Source organism: Bubalus kerabau, chromosome 12, assembly GCF_029407905.1.
Source record: "Bubalus kerabau isolate K-KA32 ecotype Philippines breed swamp buffalo chromosome 12, PCC_UOA_SB_1v2, whole genome shotgun sequence".
In the NCBI taxonomy this organism is placed as follows: domain Eukaryota; kingdom Metazoa; phylum Chordata; class Mammalia; order Artiodactyla; family Bovidae; genus Bubalus; species Bubalus kerabau.
The window spans coordinates 38,120,964-38,142,902 of record NC_073635.1 but is presented as its reverse complement, the minus strand read 5'-3'; positions in this window follow the sequence as shown (position 1 = coordinate 38,142,902).

Below are 21,939 nucleotides of genomic sequence, written 5' to 3'. Positions count from 1 at the left end.
GGCAATGAGCTAGAAAATGGTTGAAAGAGTAGACTGGTGAAGAAAGAAGTATCAGTTCAAAGGCAATAATTGCCAAAATGCTTGATTATGTCTCCTTTTATAATATATGGTCACCCTAGAAAACGGCTGAATGTTCCTTTGGAGAAGCCTAGGATGAAATTTTACAGAATACATTTTTACAGTGCATTAGGGTTCTTTTTCAAGGGTCCCCATTCTTTTTCACATGAGGGACTTTAGGTCTTTAAACTGGCTCAACCCTGGGAATTACTTTAGGGGTTCTGTCTTTCTATTGTTGTGGTATAAGTCACACCTCCAACTAATAGAACCTAAACCTGAAAAGTTCAAGAATATACTATTTTATATCTTCTTGAATAGATATTAGACTGAATACATTTATTCAATAAAAAATGTTAAAAATTGTATACATATAGGCAAGGAAAATGTGATAAACTTTATTCTTTTATATAAAGTGTTTAATAGATAATACTGTTACCTGTTACTATACTTTCTATGTATAATTTCTGAACATGCAAGGATACTATTGCAATTCAGGTGTTATACTCAAAGAATGACTTGTTTTTTAAGAGTTAATATCCATAGCAGGATATTTATTTCTATCATCAACCAAGCCCTTTGAAAAGTATGCGAGGCGAAAGTAACCTGGCAGAAGACATGAAAAATGATAATAAAGGTCTATCATGTGATGTAAAGAGAATTAAATTTTCAATGCAAAGTATATACTGCAGGAGTGTACACAGAGTTCAGTTATAGGCATGGAAGAATGAGGGATGGCACTTATGACTGCTTTCATCTATTCTGGTCTTTTAACTGTCAGTTCATGGCTGACAAGTTGAATAATTGGAGAATGTGTCTCATGGCTTTAAAACAGGATGTTTTGTTTTATGTGATTTGGAGCTTGTTTTTCACCTGGATTTTGAACAGTTTCAAGAAGGAAAATAATAGGCTTCTATTCTTAGTTTCCCAAAATTGTAAAAGTAAATTAATTTCCATTATGACAAATTGTCAAAGAAATAAAATGCCTCATCTTTACATGGCATAAAGTTTGAAAACTGCATCTGAGCTGATGAAAATAATATACTGGTGAGCAGTATTTAAACATTTTATGATGATATATGTGCTTTTATTTTTTTTTACAAATGTGCTTGCATGTGACATACTAATTTTTTTAAGATAATTACTTATTACTGATGAACAATATGATTATTCTTTGAGAAAATGTATGTATAATTTAATGCTACTTATGGTCCTACAGCTGCTGCTACTGCAATACTATATATTTTTTTATTGCTCTTTTAGTATTTCTTTGTCATATCCATAGATTAGGACATCTATTTTCTCCATTCTTTTTTTTTTTTTTAAAGTACTGCACTATAATTCCACATAATGAAAAGCTATTGAGTGTGAGGATAAATTACTCAAGCCTTGCTTTTCATTAGAAAGCATAGATTACATAGTTATTTCCTCATTCCAAAAATTCTTAGCTAAATGACAGTTATGATTTTACTGTTTTAGAGAATTCTGTTAAATTGTGTTATATATTAGTCTGTACCTATGTTATGCATTCTCCCATATTCAGAAGAAAAATAGTGATAAAAGACAGGAGAATTAAAAAGAGGGTGGGAGGAAAAATGAAAAAAGAATATTAACAATGCAAGCTGTCATATCTGAAATATATTTTAGTGGAGGTCAAATAATAGGTGGCATTCAGTGAATTAATAGTTTAAATCAATAATTAAAATCAGAGGTTATATTTTCTGATGCTTTTATATATTGAATCTTTCATTTTAATATTTTTAGGTGGAATGGGGGCAGTATGGGGGTAATTATTTTAAAAGTATAAATATTTTGAAGGAAAGCAAGAGTTGTACATGTTGGGTTTAGAAAAGGCAGAGAAATCAGAGATCAAATTGCCAATGTTGATTGGATCATGGAAAAAGGATAGATATTCCAGAAAAAAACATGTGCTTCTGCTTCACAACTATGCTAAATCCTTTGATGTTTTGGTTCACAACAAACTGTGGAAAAATTTTAAAGAGGTGGGAATACCAGAATACCTTACCTGTCTCCTGAGAAACCTGTATGCAGGTCAAAAAGCAACAGTTAGAACCAGACATGGAACAATGGACTAATTCAAAACTGGGAAAGCCATACAACAAGGCTGTATATTGTCACTTTATGTATTTAACATATACAGAATACATCATGCCAAACGCCAGGTTGGATGAATCACAAGCTGGAATCAAGATCGCTGAGAGAAATATCATCAGCCACAGATATGTAGATGATATCACTCTAATGGCAGAAAGTAAAGAGGAATTAAAGAGCTTCTCAATGAAGGTGAAAGACGAGAGTAGAAAAGCTGGCTTAAAACTCAACATTCTAAAAACTAAGATCATGCCATCTGGTTTCATCTCTTCATGGCAAATAAAGAAGGAAAAATTGGAAACAGTGACAGACTTTATTTTCTTGGCTCCAAAATCACTGAGGAAGGATGGTGACTGCAGTCAAGAAAATTAAAAAACACTTGCCCCTTGGAAGAAAATTTATGACAAACCTAGACAGCATATTAAAAAGCAGAGGCATCGCTTTGTTGACAAAGGTCTATATAGTCAAAAGTATGGTTTTTCCAGTAGTCATGTATGGATGTTCAACCATAAAGAAAGCTGAGCACCAAAGAATTGATGCTTTTGAACTGTGGCAAAGCCTCTTGAGAGTCCCTTGTGCTGCAAGGAAATCAAACCACCCTAAAGTAAATCAGTCCTGAATATTCATTGGAAGGACTGATGATGAAGCTGAAGCTCCAGTACCTTGGCCACCCAATTGGAAAGGCTGACTCATTGGACAAGACCCTGATGCTGGGAAAGATTAAGGGTAGGAGGAGAAGGGGGTGGCAGAGGATGAGATGATTGGATGGCATCACCTACTCAATGAACATGAGTTTGAGCAAACTCTGAGAGATAGTGAAGGACAGGAAAGCCTGGCCTGCAGCAGTCCACAGGGTGGCAAAGAGTTGGACATGACTTAGGGACTGAACTACTACAGAATATATGGATTAATTATATTATTGTCTGTGAGCAAAAGTTGCTCAGTCATGTCTAACTCTTTGTGACACTATGGACTATAGCCCACCAGACTCCTCTGTTCAATGTATTCTCCAGACAAGAATACTGGAGAGAGTAGCCATTCCCTTCTCTAGGGGAATCTCTGGACCCAAGGACTGAACCCAGATATACTGCATTACAGGCAGATTCTTTATCATCTGAGCCATCAGGGAAGCCCTATGTTATTATGAATCCTACTAAACCTCTGGAGTACTATATTTTTAGAAAAATGTATCAAATTAATTGCATTATTCATTTTCACTGCATGTATGTTAGTTTTCCCATTTTTTTTTTAAAGCTAATACTATTTAACGTGTTTTGGATCCTATTCTATGCTTCTCATGTGCATTTTCTCATGTCACTACTATATCATCCTCAACAGTTGGATTCTATGACCACTGTTTTAATACTAATGAAATTGATTCTATCCTTGATTATTACTGGAAATGGAGCTCAAACTCAGGTCTGTGGAATTCTAAACTTTAACTTTTCAAAATGCATGCTAATACTTCATCAGGATTTTAACACATTAAATACAAGTCCTTGTATTTAAAACTATTCAATATTATTTTTCTAAGTTGCATATTACAAAAACTTCAAACTAACATCTCAAAGGAAATAAAGAAACAAAACATATTTATTTTCAGTAATTTAGCAAATCATTTCCAGTTTTTTTAATTTTCATCTTTGACTATATTCATTTAATCTTTACATTGTGATATAATTATTCAGATATAATTTTACAATTTACATTTAAATATTTTTCCAATATCATGCTTATACAGGAATGCCCTGTGTGAGAATCTAGACATATGCTTTAACTTTAATTTTATATTTTCTTAAACTGCTATTACTAATTTCTGATTTATGAATACTACATTATTTCTTACCAAGAAAGCATTTATTAGTTTCATATAATTGATTTCAATCTAATACAGAGCTCTATCTGAATTATCATTATATTATGTTTTAGGTAAGTGTAAAAGCTATGGCAAAAAAAAGAATAAATGAGACAATAATTAGCATTTAGTTTTAAAGATATTTTCCTTTTCCTTGAGAATTAGAATTATCTTAAAATTGTTGAAAAGAACTCCCTCATTTCTTAAACCCAAGCTTTCCTGTCTAAAAGTGAATTGAATTAAAAAGGCTATTAATGCATTCATCACAAAGATGTGGTCAGCTAAGAGATTTTTAAACTATATAACAATAGCTAATGCAATATTTGTTAATCACATTTATATATTCATTCTTTAACCTACTTGCTGCTGGTGCTGTTAAAGCATCTCACAAATCACAATAAGTTTTCTTTTATTCAAATTCCTGATTCTTTCAGCAAATAGTAAAAAAAAAAAAAATTCTAATGCTGATACTGAAAACAAACCCTATTGAAATTTAACCACTTGGGTTTACAATGTAATAATAGAAAATTTCAATATCTGTATTTTCCACTAAAGAAAAATGAAATTGTCTGCTACTGTAATAAATATGTACAGTGTCACATATTGTCACTAATTGCTTTAAACCTTATAAATTAAATTTTTCTAAAGGGAAGAAATTTGGTGAGAAAAAAAATGATGCCTTGAAAAAGTTTTGTATTTCCATGCAAAATGTTTCTGTGTAATATTGATAAGATATTAATATCTTTCTACATTTTAAGCAAAAAATTTGTTGTTAGTTAAGTTGATGCTCCATTCATGTAACTATGAAGACTGATTCCGTGGTCTTTTTATATTGACCTGTTATCTAATTAATCATTATTCCCTATTTCATAGCAAATTAAACCATGAAAATGGTTGTTAAATCCTTTCTTGTTGGCTAAATTATCTTTGTCTTATGTAAGTCTTTAACCAGCCATATTTACTATCACTGATGATTAATAAATATTTTGTCAGGAAAAACTATGTATGATACATTACATTTATGTGATCCATTTCTGTGTATGTAATCAAGGATAATTCAGATTATGGTTGCACTATCCTAGTGAAATACTGCCTCATTTACTACATTTCTTTGAATGGGTTTATATTAAGATGAACACATTAAGTAGAAATTACTATTACTTGTTATTCTCATATCATTCTGTTTTCTCATGATTCGGTTGGGAGGCCTTGATAAGCTAGAGCACTAAAATGCAGTACACAGTTTCTCTATTAAAAAGAGAAATTTGTACTTCATATGATCTCCCATGTTTTATATTTATTGCTATAATAATTTTCATGGTTCCTATTTGTGTGTATGAGTAGCTGTTAGTATTGCCTGTATTTGTCCTTTGCATTAATGAACTAGTCTTTTATTGCACTTGCAAATTACAAAGGAAATAGATTTTTTTTTCATTTACATATAGCTACTATGTTGAGAAACATTTAGGAAAATATAGTGTAACATTAAAGGTAGTAGACATTAGTTATAAATCCAGTCATTAGTAGGCACAACACTGTTCTTGCAGTAGTGGCTAGTTAACTTATTTCAACAAAAGTTCTGTTAGAATTTCTTTTAATATTGTTTTGTAAATTCAATTTTTGTTTACATAAGTGTAGAGTCCAGGTGGCTCAGTGGTAAAGAGTCCACCTGCCAATGTAGGAGACACTGGAGACATGGGTTTAATCCCTGGCTAGAGAAGATCCCTTTGATGATGAAATGGCAATCCACTTCTGTATTCTTGCAGGGAAAGCACCATGGACAGAAGGGCCAGAGGGCTATAGTCCATGGGGTCACAAAGAGTCAGACATGACTGAGCAACTGAACACACATACACACAAGAGTGGATTTAATTGAGTAAGTGCTGTTTTGTAAAGAATATGCAAAAGGCAAAAAATATTTCTTACAATTCTGATTAAGATGGAGGACACTTTTTTTAATATAACATGCAAAATTATAAAGGTATTTGTGTAACAACTTCTGTGCTTATAATACATCTATATGGTTTTCCCCATTTTAGATGATGATGGGAAAATAGGCTGGCCAAGGAATTGTTGACTACAATCTTGATTTTTATTTTGATACAGAATATTTTGTTCTATATGTAAAATTGCCTTCCATAGCCCATTTTTGAGGTATAAAAGGTACTCCACAAAGTTATTATCTTTATTGCCCAGAATAACACAATATGCTATTTTGGGGGATGGATAGGAAAGGCATAGAAAATGTGAAAGCAACTCAAATTGAAAATAGCTAATGTGCGAATGTTCAACATATCCTTAATTCTGTGTATATTGATTAGTCACAGGATATGACATACAAATGAAAACAAACAACAAAAACTTCTTAGTTAATATTCAAATTTAATATTGAAGTATAAAGTTAGTAAGGCAATTTCTTGGCTCTTGATAACAATAAAATTATGCCAAAGTTGAATGGTACCAGTTCAGCAAATTTTCTAATATCACAGGAAAAAAAAGGAAAGACTGAAAGAAAAGAAGGAAGAAAAGAAAGAAAGACTGTTAAGGCAGATTGCATGTGTGCTCAGTCGTTTCAGTTGTGTTTGACTCTCTGCCACCACATGGACCATAGCTCACCAGGCTCCACTGTCTATGGAATTTCCCTGGCAAGAATACTGGAATGTGTTACCATGACCTCCTCCAAGGGATCTTCCCAACACAGGGATCGAATGTAAATCGCCTGTGTCTCCTGCATTGTAGGCAGATTATTTGCTGCTGAGCCACTGGGGAACACCCTAAAGCAGACTAAAACAATTTAAATATGACATAGCTTTAAGAAATATGTTTGTTTTCCTCCTTGGCATGTGAACATTTATATCACTAATTGTATTAGATTTTACTTTTGTTCAGAATATTCAGAAACCTGCTCTATATGAATACTCAATATGAAGACATTTCCTTCACCGTTGAGAGAAGTTTTGCCCATATAACTCATTTACGCTAATAAAATATAAAAGTGACATGCCAATTGCAAGCAGAACATTTTACAAATAGTGTAGCCTCACTATCTCTTTCCTTTCTTGCTTGAAGATCAGCTCTGCTCAGTCACTCAGATGTGTTCAACTTGTTGCAACCCCATGGAATGAAGCATGCTAGGCTTTCCTGTCCTTCACTATCCCTCAGAGTTTGCTCAAACTCATGGCCATTGAGTCAGTAATGCTATCCAACCATCTTGTCCTCTGTCATCACCTTCTACTGCCTTCAATCTTTCCTAGCATTAGGGTCTTTTCCAATGAGATGGCTCTTCTCATCAGGTGGTCAAAATACTGGAGCTTCAGCATCAGTCCTTCCAGTGATTGTTCAGGGTTGATTTCCTTTAGGATTGACTGGTTTGATCTCCATGCAGTCCAAGGGACTCTCAAGAGTCTTCGCCCACATCAATTCAACATCAGTTCGAAAGAATCAATTCTTTGGTGCTCAGCTTTCTTTATAGTCCAACTCTCAAATCCATACATGACTACTGGAAAAAACAGCTTTGACTAGACAGGACTTTGTCAGCAAAGTAATGTCTGCTTTTCAATATGCTGTCTATTTTTGTCATAGCTTTTCTACCAAGGAGCAAGTGTCTTTTAATTTCATGGCTGCAGTCACCATCTGCAGTGATTTTGGAGCCCAGGAAAATAAAATCTGTCACTGCTTCCATTGTTTCCCAATCTATTTGCCATGAAGTGATGGGACTGAATGCCATGATCTTAGTTTTTTGAATGTTGAGTTTTAAGCCAACTTTTTCACTCTCTTCTTTCACCTTCATCAAGAAGCACTTTAGTTCCTCTTTCCTTTCTGCCATTAGGGTGGTGTCATCTGCATATCTGAGGTTATTGATATCTCTGCAGCAATCTTGATTCCAGCTTGTGCTTCATCCAGCCCAGCATTTCACATGATGTACTCTGCATATAAGTTAAATAATCAGGGTGACAATATGAAGCCTTGACATACACCTTTCCTAATTTTGAACAGTCCATTGTTCCATATCCAGTTCTAACTATTGCTTCCTGATTTGCATACAAGTTTCTCAAGAGGCAAGTAAGGTGATCTGGTATTCACAACTCTTCCAGAATTTTCCACAGTTTTTTGTGAACCACCCAGTCAAAGGCTTTAGTGTAGTCGATGAAGCATAAGTAGATGTTTATCTGCTTCAGGATAAACCACATCATAGAGAGGGACAATTCTTTAACCTGAGCTCTAATAATGGAATTTAGGATTAGATGCACATCTAACTCACCTATAACTTTAACAACAAGCCAATTGTTGTTATAAAGCTCTTAGAATTATTTCATGTTCAGTCTAAATGAGTATATATGTAGATTATTTTGACTGATACATACACTACACTAGAATGGCAATGTATATAAGAAGTTTCTATGAACTTCATATTGGGACTTCAAAACATAACATATTTTAAACTTGTAGTTTCAGCTTTAATGTGTAGAGTCTGGAAGTTCTCATGCTACACTTTAGCAAGAAAAAGATGAACAAACTGCAAACATTGAATATTTTTGGCCTCAGCAATGAATTAAAGTTTCAGAACAAACCACCACCCCCAAATCTGGAGAGACAAACACATACAGAGAATCATAGCCAAGATATGCTTACCAGGTGAAGTAGCCATTGGAGGTTGAATAAGTGCAAACATCTAATTGGTAATTCTGATAAAATTTGGAGGTTGATTTACATTAGTGTGAGAGTTCAAAATTCCTGGATGTGGGCACAGACATGATGACCCACCACTTTTTTTAGGTTTTATTTCCAGGAACTCCTCAATATTCTTAGAGTGAAGGCCAAGGGCGGGGAGGGAAACTTGACTAGCAAGAGAGAGGGAAAAGAACCATTATATATATATATATATATATATATATATATATATATATATATATATATATATATATTCCAGGTGTTCCACATAAAAAGGCCTACGCAGCACAGTGGAGTAAAAAAAAAATAAATGAAATAAACAGCATCTTGTCCTACATAAAATATAGGCCATTTACCAAACTCTTTCTAGTTCTTTCCTTTCAGTTTGACTGAAGGTTAGGATTGCGAAGTGACACTAAGAAAGAGTTTTGAAGAGAGCTCATGGATACATACCCATGAAAAGACTGAGATTTCATCATAATATAAAACTTTTCTGTTTTCTAGAACTTTGTGTATGTCCTCAGTTGTGTCTGAATTTTTGGGGATCCCATGCACAATAGCCCACTAGATTCCTCTGTCTATGGAGATTTCTAGGCAAGAATACAGGAATGGGTTGCCATTTCCTACCCCAGGGGACCTTCCAGACCTAGGGATAGAATCCCGGCCACTTGTATCTCCAGCATTGGGAGGTGGATTGTTTAGAAATGAACCACCTGAAAAATCATTCAGTTCAGTTCAGTTCAGTTCAGTTAGTCAGTCGTGTCTGACTCTTTGCGACCCCAAGAACTGTAGCACACTAGGCCTCCCTGTCCATCACCAACTTCCAGTTTACACAAACACATGTCCTTTGAGTTGGTGATGCATTCCAACCATCTCATCTTCTGTCATCCCCTTCTCCTGCCTTCAATCTTTCCCAGCATCAGATCTTTTCAAATGAGTCAGTTCTTCACATTAGGTTGCCAAAGGATTGGAGTTTCAGCTTCAGTATTAGTCCTTTCAATGAATATTCAGGACTGATCTCCTTTAGGATGGACAGGTTGGATCTCCTTGTTGTCCAAGGGACTCTCAAGAGTCTTCTCCAACACCATAGTACAAAAGCATCCATTATTCAGCACTCAGCTTTTTTTTTATAGTCCAACTCTCACTTCCATAGATGACTACTGTAAAAACCATAGCTTTGACTTACAGACCTTTGTTGGCAAACTAATGTCTCTGCTTTTTAATATGATGTCTAGGTTGGTCATAACTTTTCTACCAAGGAGCAAGTGTCTTTTGATTTCATGGCTGCAGTCACCATCTGCAGTGATTTTGGAGCCCAAAAACATAAAGTCTGTCACTGTTTCCTCTGTTTCCCCATCTATTTGCCATGAAGTGATGGGATCAGATGCCATGATCTTCGCTTTCTGAATGTTGAGCTTTAAGCCAGGTTTTTCGCTCTCCTCTTTTACTTTCATCAAGAGATAAGAGATTCTTTAGTTCTTCACTTACTGTCATAAATGTGGTGTCATTTATATATATATATATATATATATATATATATATATATATATATATGTGGTTCTTGATATTTCTCCCAGCAATCTTGATTCCAGCTTGTGCTTCATCCATCCCAGCATTTCTCATGATGTACTCTGCAGTAGCAAATGCTTTTCTGGAACTCTCTTGCTTTTTCTACAATCCAATGGATTTGGGCAATATAATCTCTGGTTCTTCTGCCTTTTCTAAATCCAGCTTGAACATCTGGAAGTTCACAGTTCACTTACTGTTGAAACCTGGCTTGAAGAATTTTGAGCATAACTGTGCTAGCATGTGAGATGAGTACAATTGTGTGACAGTTTGAACATTCTTTGGCATTGTTTTTCTTAAGGATTGCAATGAAAGCTGACCTTTTCTAGTCTTGTGGCCACTGCTGAGTTTTCCACATTTGCAGGCATGTTGAGTGCAGCACTTTCACAGCATAACCTTTTAGGATTTGAAATAGCTCAACTGGAATCCCATCACCTTCCAGTAGCTTTGTTCATAGTGATGCTTTCTAAGGCCCACTTGACTTCACATTCCAGGATGTCTGGCTCTAGGTGAGTGATCACACCATCATGATTACCGGGGTCATGAAGATCTTTTTTGTACAGTTCTTCTGAGTATTCTTGCCATCACTTCTGAATATCTTCTGCTTCTGTTAGGTCCATAACTTTTTTGTCCTTTATTGAGCCCTTTTTCATCTTTGAATGAAAAGTTCTCTTGGTAGCTCTAATTTTCTTGAAGAGATATCTAGTCCTTCCCATTCTATTGTTTTCCTCTGTTTCTTTGCATTGATTACTGAAGAAGTCTTTCTTATCTCTCCTTGCTATTCTTCAGAACTCTGCATTCAAATAGATATATCTTTCCTTTCCTCCTTTGCCTTTCCCTTCTCTTCTTTTCAGAGCTATTTTTAAGGCCTCCACAGACCACCGTTTTGCATTTTTGCATTTCTTTTTCATGGGGATGATCTTGATCACTGCTTCCTGTACAATGTCATGAACCTCCATCCATACTTCTTCAGGCACTCTGACTATCAGATCTAATCCCTTGAATGCATTTGTTACTTCCACTGTATAATCATAACGGATTTGATTTAGGTCATACCTGAATAGTCTAGTGGTTTTCCCTATTTTTCAATATGTCTGAATTTTGCAGTAAGGCATTCATGATCTGAGCCACAGTCAGCTTCCTATTTTTTTTTTTTTTTTTTTTTTTTTTTTTTTTGCTATCTGTATAGAGCTTCTCCATCTTCGGCTGCAAAGAATATAATCAATCTGATTTCAGTATTGACCATCTGGTGATGTCCATGTGTAAAGTCTTCTCTTGTGTTGTTGGAAGAGGGTGTTTGCTCTGGCCAGTGCGTTATCTTGGCAAAACTCTATTAGCCTTTGCCATGCTGCATTCTGTACTCCAGGGTCAAATTTTCCTGTTACTCCAAGTATTTCCTGAATTCCTACTTTGGCATTCCAGTCCCCTATAATGAAAAGAACATCTTTTCTGGATGTTAGTTCTAGGTCTTGTGGGTCCTCATAGAACAATTCAACTACAGCTTCTTCAGCATAAGTGGTCAGGGCATAGACTTGGATTCTGTGATATTGAATTATTTGCCTTGGAAACTAACAGAGATCATTCTGTCTTTTTTGAGATTGCATCCAAGTACTGCATACAAGTACTGTACTCTTTTGTTGACTATGATGGCTACTCCATTTCTTCTAAGGGATTCTTGCCCACAGTAGTAGACATAATGGTCATCTGAGTTAAATTCACCCATTCCAGTCAATTTTAGTTCCCTGATTCCTAAAATGTCACTCTTGCCATCTCCTGTTTGACCACTTTCAATTTGCCTTTATTCATGTACCTAACATTCCATATTTCTATGAAATATTGCTCTTTGCAGCATTAGACTTTACTTCCATCACCAGTCGCATCCACAACTGGGTGTTGTGTTTGCTTTGGCTCCATCTCTTCATTCTTTCTGGAGTTCTTTCTCCGCTCATCTCCATTAACATATTTAGGCACCTACCAATCTTGAGAGATCATCTTTCAGTGTCCTATCTTTTTGCCTTTCCATACTGTTCATGGCATCTCAAGGCAAGAATAATGAAGTGGTTTGCCATTCCCTTCTCCATTGGACCACGTTTTGTCAGAAATCTCCACCATGACCCATCCATCTCGAGTGGCCATACATGGCATGGCTCATATTTTCATTGAGTTAGACAAGTTTGTGGTCCATGTGATCAGATTGGTTAGTTTTCTGTGATTGTGGTTTTCAGTCTGTCTACCCTCTGATGGAGAGGAATAAGAGGCTTCTAGAAGCTTCCTTATGGGAGAGACTAACTGAGGGGGAAACTGGGTCTTGTTCTGATGGGCACGGGGGAAAATCATTACTGCATATCAAAGTCTTCAGTATAAAGCAATAAAAGATCTGCAATATATAGACTCTATCTAGGAAGGAGTTCTTATGGAAACACTGTGCAACAGAAGAGTCAAAAATAAGGATGATAATAAATGTGGATCTCTTGGCAAGCACAGATAAAACAACAAAATTCTTCATCCTTCAATTAAAACATATGTTAATTGAAAAAATAAATACATTTCAAGTCCTACTCCATTAAACGTGAAATTTCACAATAAAAACATTTTTTTCCTAAGTTTCTATTACTCATACATGTCTGTGGCTGTGCTTAGTCACCCAATTGTGTCTGACTTTTTGCAACAGCATGGACTGTAGCCTGCCAGGCTCCTCTGTCCATGGAGATTCTCCAGGCAAGAATTCTAGAGTGGGTTGCCATGCCCTCCTCCAGGGGATCTTCCCAACCCAGGGATAGAATCCCCTTCTTTCTCGTGTCAGGCTGATTCTTCATGATCTGAATCATGAGAGAAGCCCAAGAACACTGGAATGGGTAGCCTATCCCTTCTCCAAGGGATCTTCCTGACTTGGGAATTGTGCCAGGGTCTCCTGCATTGCAGGTGGATTCTTTACCAGCTGAGCTACCAGAGAAGACTCAAAACATGTCTAGCATTCAATCAAAAGTTATAAGACTTGCTGATAGACAAGTATGAACATAGAAGAGAATATAAGCATCAGAACAAAACCCTGATATTACAGATTTTGGACTATGAGACCAAGAATTTAAAATAGCTATGATCAATATGTTAACATTATTTGAGTAATAAATAAGTCTGAAATGTTTACAAAATAATTACAAAATTGATAAACCCAAGTAATTGAAATACAAGAAGGACAACTAAGAAAGAACTGAGCAGAAGATATATTCAGAGAATAGTGGTCAAGTTATTTCAAAAATATAATAACAGAAAACAATTAATAAAAAAAAAAAAACAGATATAGTAATCTCAAGAAAATTTACACCTAAGCATGCCCTACTCAAACTGCAAAAAACCAAGAAAATGTGAAAATTTTCAAAAGAAACCACTGAGGATGAGGCAAACTTAATTCTCATTTGCCTCCTACCAGGGGAAAGGCAATGAAAATTACAGCAAACTTGTAGTTAGAAATCATGGAAACAGAGAGAGAGTGGAGTGAAATATTAAAGATGTCAAAATTTTAAAATGAAATAAAACCCATCTATATAAAACCTCTACATGCAACAAAATTATACTTCAAGAAATGAAAGCAAAATAATGGTTTTCTCAGACTAACAAAAATTAATTGCCACCACCCTACCTTTAAAAATAATAAAAAGAATTTTCACAAAGAGAAAATCAACATAGATCATAAATTGGAATCTATTTAATGTAAGAACTTCAAAGAAATAATTTAAAAGTTAAAATGATTCCATCTCCCTTATTCTTCATTAACCTAAACAGTAATAATGTATTTAAAATAATAGTATTAACAACATATTCTGGGATTATACTATATGAACAAGTGAAATATATCACAGTATTGTTATAAAAGTTGAGAGTGATGAAATAAAAATATAGGTTTTTTGCTCTATGGATTAAGCACTATTACTACTATTTAAATGTTTAGTTATAAATACTTTAGGTCTAAATGTATATTTTAAAACCTAGGGCAACAGCAACAAAATGTTTTAAAGTACAACTGATATGCTAATAAGGGAGAGAAAATGGAATTATAAAAGTTTCCATTAAATCCAGAGATAGAAGGAAAATAGAGAAACATAAAAGGTAGGAGAAAAAGATAAACTTGGTAGATAATCATCCAAATATATCAGTAATCATTTTAAATATAATTGGTTTAAATATACCAATTAAAAGACTGAGATTGCCAGGGAAGCTTTTATTTTTTTTTTTAATTTTATTTTATTTTTAAATTTTACATAATTGTATTAGTTTTGCCAAATATCAAAATGAATCCGCCACAGGTATACATGTGTTCCCAGGGAAGCTTTTAAAAATCAAGACCAAATTATGTCTTTCTACAAGAATTTCACTTTATTTAAAGTTTCACATATGTTAAAAGTATATGGAGTTAAGACACATACATTTGCTCACACTAATCAAAAGAGATCTGAAGGTACTATAGTAATATCAGACATGAAACAGTGTAGTTCAAGGAAAATCATCAAAAATAAAGAGACATAACATGATGATAAAGGGGTCAATAGTCAAAAAAAAGATATTTTTTAACATGTATGCACCTACCAAAAGAGTATCAAAATAGATAAGACAAAAATTGATAGAACTGCAAGGACAAGCAAATCCATTATTATAGCTAGAAATTGCCATAACCATTTTTTTTTATATTTTAGTAGACCAAATAGAAAATCAGTAAAGACATAGTTGAACTACAGGGCACTATTGAAAAGCTTGATCTAATTGACATTTAAGGAACACTACATCAACATCAGAATACATGTTTTTCTCAAGATCACGTGAAATATTCACCATGACAGACCACATTCTTGATTATAGAATACATCTTAGCTAATATAAAAGGATAGAAGTCATATAAAGTGTGTTCTTTGATCAAAATGGGATTACACTAGAAATCAATTATAGAAAGAGACCTGGAAAATACTTAAATATCACATATAGCTGATTCATTGTATAGTACAGTAAAAACTAACACAATATTGTAAAGCAGCTATTCCCCAATTAAAAAAAAGCTAAATATTAATAAATTCATTTCAATTAATACATTATTTCTACACACACTGTTTTATTTTTGCTGAGTATCAAAAATTTTCATACAATTATTTTCATTTGCATTTGCTTCAAGATATATTAATTTTTTCCTGAGGCTTCATCTTTGATGCATGTTCAACTTAGATGAGCGGTATTTAATTTCTCAGAGAAGGCAATGGCACCCCACTCCAGTACTCTTGCCTGGAAAATCCCATGGATGGAGGATCCTGGTGGGCTACAGTCCATGGGGTCACTAAGAGTCGGACACAACTGAGTGACTTCACTTTCACTTTTCACTTTCATGCACAGCTCATCTAAGTTGAACATGAATCAAAGATGAAGTCTCAGGAAAAAAATAATATATCTTGAAGCAAATGCAAATGAAAATAATTGTATGAAAATTTTTGATACTCAGCAAAAATAAAACTGTGTGTAGAAATAATGTATTAATTGAAATGAATTTATTAATAAATAGCTTTTTTTTAATTGGGGAATAGCTGCTTTACAATATTGTGTTAGTTTTTGCAGTACTATAAAATGAATCAGCTATATGTGTATATATATATGTACACATATAGATATATATATATCCCTTCTCTCTTTAACTCCCTCTCTCTATCCCACTTCCCATCTGTTTAGATCACCATTAAGTACTGAGCTGTCTGGGGTAGAAAATAGCAACCCACTCCAGTATTCTTGCCTAGAAAAATCCCCATGGACAGAGGAACCTTGTGGGCTACAGTTAATAGGGTGGAAAAGAGTTGAACATGACTGAAGAGACTAAACACACACACATACACACACACAAGCACTGAGCTGAGTTCTCTGTGCTATGCAGCCGGTTTTACTAGCTATCTCTTTTAAACCACGGCAGTGCATATATGTCAGTCCCAATCACCCAGTTCATCCTCCCTCCCTTCCCCCCCCCCACCAGGTCCACACATCTGTTCTCTACATCTGTGTCTATGTACATGTTCTGCAAATAGATTTATTTATATTATTTTTCTAGATTCTACATACATGTGTCAATATACGATATTTGTTTTTCTCTTTCTGACATATGTCACTCTGTATAACAGGGTCTAGGTTCACATCTTTACACATGTGCTCCACATCTATACATATGACCCAGTATTGTTCCTGTTAATAGCTGAATAACATTCCATTGTATACATGTACCAACTCTTTTTTATCTATTCATTTATCATAGACATTTAGGTTTCTTTCATGTTCCAGCTATTATAAATAGTACTGCAATAAACATTGAAGTGCATGTGCTTCTTGGTTTTTGTTTTTTTAATAATGATTTTCTCAAGGTATATGTGCAGAAGTGAAATTGATGGGTCATAAGGTAGTTCTATTTTTAGTTTTGTAAGGAACTTCCATACTGTTCTCCATAGTGGCTATATCAATTTACATTCCCACGAAGAGTACAATACAGTTCCCTTTCTTCCACATCCTCTCCGGCATTCATTGTTTGCAAATTTTTTGATGGTGATCATTCTGACTGGTGTAATATAATATGTCATTATCGTTTTAATTTGCATTTTTCTAATAATTAGGTGATGTTGAACATCTTTTCATGTGCCTTTTGGCCACTTGTTTGTTTTCCTTGGAGAAATGCTTGTTTAGGTCTCCTGCCCATTTTTTGATTGGGTAATTTTTTTTTTAATTGAGCTGTATGAGGTGTTGGAATATTTTGGAGTCCAATCCCTCATCAATTGCTTAATTTCCAAATATTTTCTCCCATTTCAAAGGTTGTCTTTTCATCTTGTTCATGATTTCCTTTGCCGTGCAAAACTTTTAAGTTTAAATAGGCCTCATTATTTACTTTTGTTTTTATTACTCTAAATTATTTTTATTACTCTAGGATGTGGATCAAAAAGGACCTTGCGTTAATGTATGTCAAAGAGTGTTGTGCCTCTTTTACTCTAAGAGTTTTATAGTGTCAGGCCTTACATTTAGGCCTTTAATCCATTTTGAATTTTTTTTGTGTATTGTGTTAGGAAGTGTTCTAATTTCATTCTTTTGCATTTAGCTGTCAAGTTTCCCCAACACCATATATTCAAGGGACTAACTTTTCTCCATTGTATAGTCTTGCCTTCATTGTCATAGATTAGGTGACCATAGATACATGAGTTTATATTTGGACTTTCTCTCCAGTTCCATTAATCAATATTACTGTTTTTCTTCCAGTACCATACTGTTTTGATTACTGTTGCTTTGTAGTACAGTCTGAAGTCAGGGAGCCTGATTCCCCTGGCTCCATTTCCCTTTCTCATGTTTACTTTGAAAATTCAAGGTATTTCATGTTTCCATAAAAAGTGTAAATTGTTTTGGAGTTATTCTGTAAAAAATGCCATTGGTAATTCGATAGATATTGCATTGACTTTATAGATTGCTTTGGGTAGTATAGTCATTTTCACAATATTAATTCTTCCAGTCTAAAATCACAGAATATCTGTTCATCTGTTTGTGTTTTCTTTGATTTCTTTCATCAGTATATTATAGTGTTCTAAGTACAGTGTTTTGCCTCCTTACTTAGGTTATTCCTGGGTGTTTTATTATTTTCATTGCAATGATAAATGGAATTAATTTCAGTCTCTTTCTGATCTTTCATTGTTAGTGTATAAAAATACAAGAGCTTTCTGTGCAGTCATTTTTTATCCTGAAACTTTAAAATTCATTGATTAACTCTAGTTTTTTGATGACGTTTTTATGATTTACTATGCATATTATCATATCATCAGCACACAATGACAGATTTACTTATTTTGCAATTTAGATTCTTTTTAAATCTTTTTCTTCTCTGATTGCCATAGTTAGGACTTAAGAAACTATGTTCAATAAAAGTAGAGAGAGTGGACATCTTTGTATTGTTCCTGATCTTGGAGAAAATGCTTTCAATTTTTCACCTTTGAGGAATAATGTTTGCTCTGGGCTTGTCATACATGGCTTTTATTATTTTGAGATAGGTTCTCTCTATGCCTTTCTAGAGAGTTTTTACTGTGAATTGGTGCTGAATTTCATCAAAAGTTTTTTTCTGAACCTATTGAGGTGATCATATGATTTTTATTCTTCAATCTGTTACAATGATGTATCACATTGATTGATTTGTATATACTGAAGAATCCTTGCATCCCTGGGGTAAATTCCACTTGATCATAATCCTATTGATGTATTGTTGGAATCTGTTTGCTAGTATTTTGTTGATGATTTTTGTGCCTATATTCATTAGTGATATTGGCAGTTAGTTTTCTTTTTTATGATACTTTTGTCTTATTTTAGTGTCAGGGTGTTAGTGGTCTCATAGAATGAACCTGGGAGTGTTCCTCCCTCTGTAAGTTTTTGGAAGAATTTGAGAAGGATGAATATTAGCTCTTCTCTAAATGCTTGATAGAATTCTCCTATGAAACCATTTGATCCTGGACTTTTGGTCACTGGAATATTTAATCACAGTTTCAATGTCCTTACTTGTCATTGGTATGTTATATTTTTTATTTCTTTTTGGTTCATTCTTGGGAAGCTGTATCTTTATAAGAATTTGTCCATTTATTGCCATTTAGTGGTTTTTAGTAGTCTCTTCTGATCCTTTGTATTTCTGTCTGTTACATATATCTTTTTTTTTTTTTTTAACCTTTTTTTTCCCCTGCTGTTCTGGTTCTATTTTGCTTTGTTATTGTGGTATAATTCTCATTTTTATAATACATTTTAACTAATTAATTTTATTTTTATCCATTGCTATTATTCTATTGTTTTTATCTATTACTTTTTTTTTTTTTTTTTTTTTTTTTGCCATGCAGTTTTCAGGCCTTGATTCCCAGGATGGAGGTCAGGTCTGAGTTCCCATTGTGGGAGCACCGAGTCCAAATCGGCAGACTAACAGAGAACCTCACGCTGCAGGGAAGATTAATTGGTGTGAGCTGTCCCAGAAGTCCTTATCTTAGCACCAAGATACTACTCCACCCAACTGCCTGCAAACTCCAGTGATGAATGCCTCAGGCCAAACAAAGGGCAAAATGGGAACACAAATCCATGCATCAAGAAAAATGTGAGGATGAAACTAATATTGTACAAGCAAAGGAGAAAGGTAAAAATTAAAAATCCAAATAAATGTAGAAAGAAGAGACAAACCATCTAAAAAAATAATAATAATCCAGAGCAATGATAGTAAAGAAGGCCCATCTTAAATCTGAGAAATAGAATGGAGGCACAAATTGAAAAAATACAAGAAATATTCAACAAGGACCTAAAAGGAACAGCTTTGACCTCTGGGCCAGGAAGATCTCCCTGAGATGTGAATGGCTACCCATTCCAGTATATATATATATATATATATATATATATATATAATTTTTAATGCCAAAAATATTTTGTATTGGTATAGAGCCAATTAACAATGTTGTGGTAGTTTCAAGTGAACAGCGAAGGGATTCAGCCATACATATATTTATTCTCAACTAGACTATCATCCCATCCAGTATGACACATAACATTGAGCAGAATTTCATGTGCTTTGTGCGTGCATGCTAAGTTGCTTCAGTTGTGTCTGACTCTGTGTGATCTGATGGACTGTAACCCACGAGGATCCTCTGTCCATGGGATGGATTCTCCAGGTAAGAACACTGGAGAGAGTTGCCATGCCCTCCTCCTGTGGATATTCCTGACCCAGGGATTGAACCTGCATCTCCTGCACTGCAAGTGGATTATTTACCACTGAGCCACTGGGGAAGAACACCATGTGCTATACAATAAGTCTTTGTCGATTATCCATTTTAAATATAGCAGTGTATACATGATCTTCTTAAATTCTCTAACTATCCCTTCCTCCCACCCCTACACTGGCAACAATTAGTTTGTTTCCTAATTCTGTTCTCTAAGTACGTTTATTTGAATCATTTCTTTCAGATTCCACTTACATAAGGAATATGTGTCTGACTTACTTCACTCAATATGACACTCTCTATGACACATCCATGTTGCTGCAAATGGCATTATTTCATTCTTTTTAGTGGCTGAGTAATATTCCATTGAATATATGTACCACATCCTCTTTAGTCACCCCTCTGTTGATGGACATTCAGGTGGCTTCTGTATCTTGGCTATTATAAATGCTGTTGTAATGAACAATGGGTGCATGTATCTTTTGGGGTCATGTTTTTTTCTCTGAATATATGCCCAGGAGTGCATTTCAGGGTCATATGGTAGTTCTATTTTTAGCTTTTTAAAGAATATCCACATTTTTCTCCATAGTGCCTGTACCACTCACTTTTCTGCCAACAGTGTAGGAGGATTTCCTTCTTTCTGCACCCTTTCCAGCATTTCTTGTTTGTGGATTTTTTTTTTACACATGTAAAAAAATCCATTCTGACAGGTGTAGTTTTGATTTGCATTTCTCTAACAACAATCAGTGTTGAACATCTTTTCATGCCCTCTTTAGAGAAAAGTCTATTCAGGTCTTCTTCCCATGTTTTGAGTGGGTTGTTTGTTTTGATGTTACTAAGTGTTATATGCTTTTTGCAAATTTTGGAGCCAAATCCCCTATCAGTCACTTAGTCACATCATTTACAATATTTTCTCCCAGTCTGTGAGGGTTGCCTTTGCATTTTGTTTATTGTTTCTGTGGCTGTGCAAAAACTTTTGAGTTTAAGTAAGCCCCATTTGCTTATTTTTGCTTTTATGTCATTTTTTCTGGGAGATTGATAGAAAAAAAATGTTACTGTGATTTATATCAAACAGCGTTCTGCCTATGTTTTCCTCTAAGTGTTTTATAGTGTCTGAACTAACATTTAGGTCCTTATTCCATTTTGAGATAACTATTGTGTATGGAGTTAAGGAATGATCCAACTTCTCTTTTTTACAGGTGGCCATCCAGGTTTCCCAGCACCACTTGATGAAGAGACTGTCTTTCCAACATTGTGTAATCTTGCTTCCTTTGTCATAGATTAATTGGCCATAAGTGCATGAGCTTGTTTTGGGGTTTTCTATTCTGTTCAATTAATCTATATGTCTATTTTTGTGCCAGGATTATACAGTTTTGATTTCTGTAGCTTTGTAGTATAGTCTGAAGTCAGGGAGACCTGATTCTTGCAGTTCCATTTTTTCTTTTTCAAGATTGCTTTGGTTATTCAGGGACTTTGGCGTCTCCGTACAAATTTTGAGATTTTTCTTTTTTTTTCTCTAGTTCTGTGAAAAATTCCATTGGTAATTTGATAGGGATTCCATTGAATCTGTAGATTTACTAGCATAGTATTGTCATTTTGACAATATTGATTCTTCCAATCCACAGACATGATATATCTTTCCAACTGTTTATGTCTGCTTCTATTTCTGTCATTGGTATCTTATAGTTTTGGAGTACAGATGTGTTTTCCCCTTAGGTTTATTCCTAGATATATTATTCTTTTTGATGCAATGGTAAATGCAATTGCTTTTTTTTTTTTTTTTTTTTTTGTCCTAACTCCTTGAGGCCCATGGACTGTAGCCTCCCAGGCTCCTCTGTCCATGGGATTATCCAGGCAAGAATACTGGAGTGGGTTGCCATTCCCTTCTCTAGGGAATCTTCCCAACCCAGGGATCGAACCTGGGTATCCTGCACCATAGGCAGATTCTAT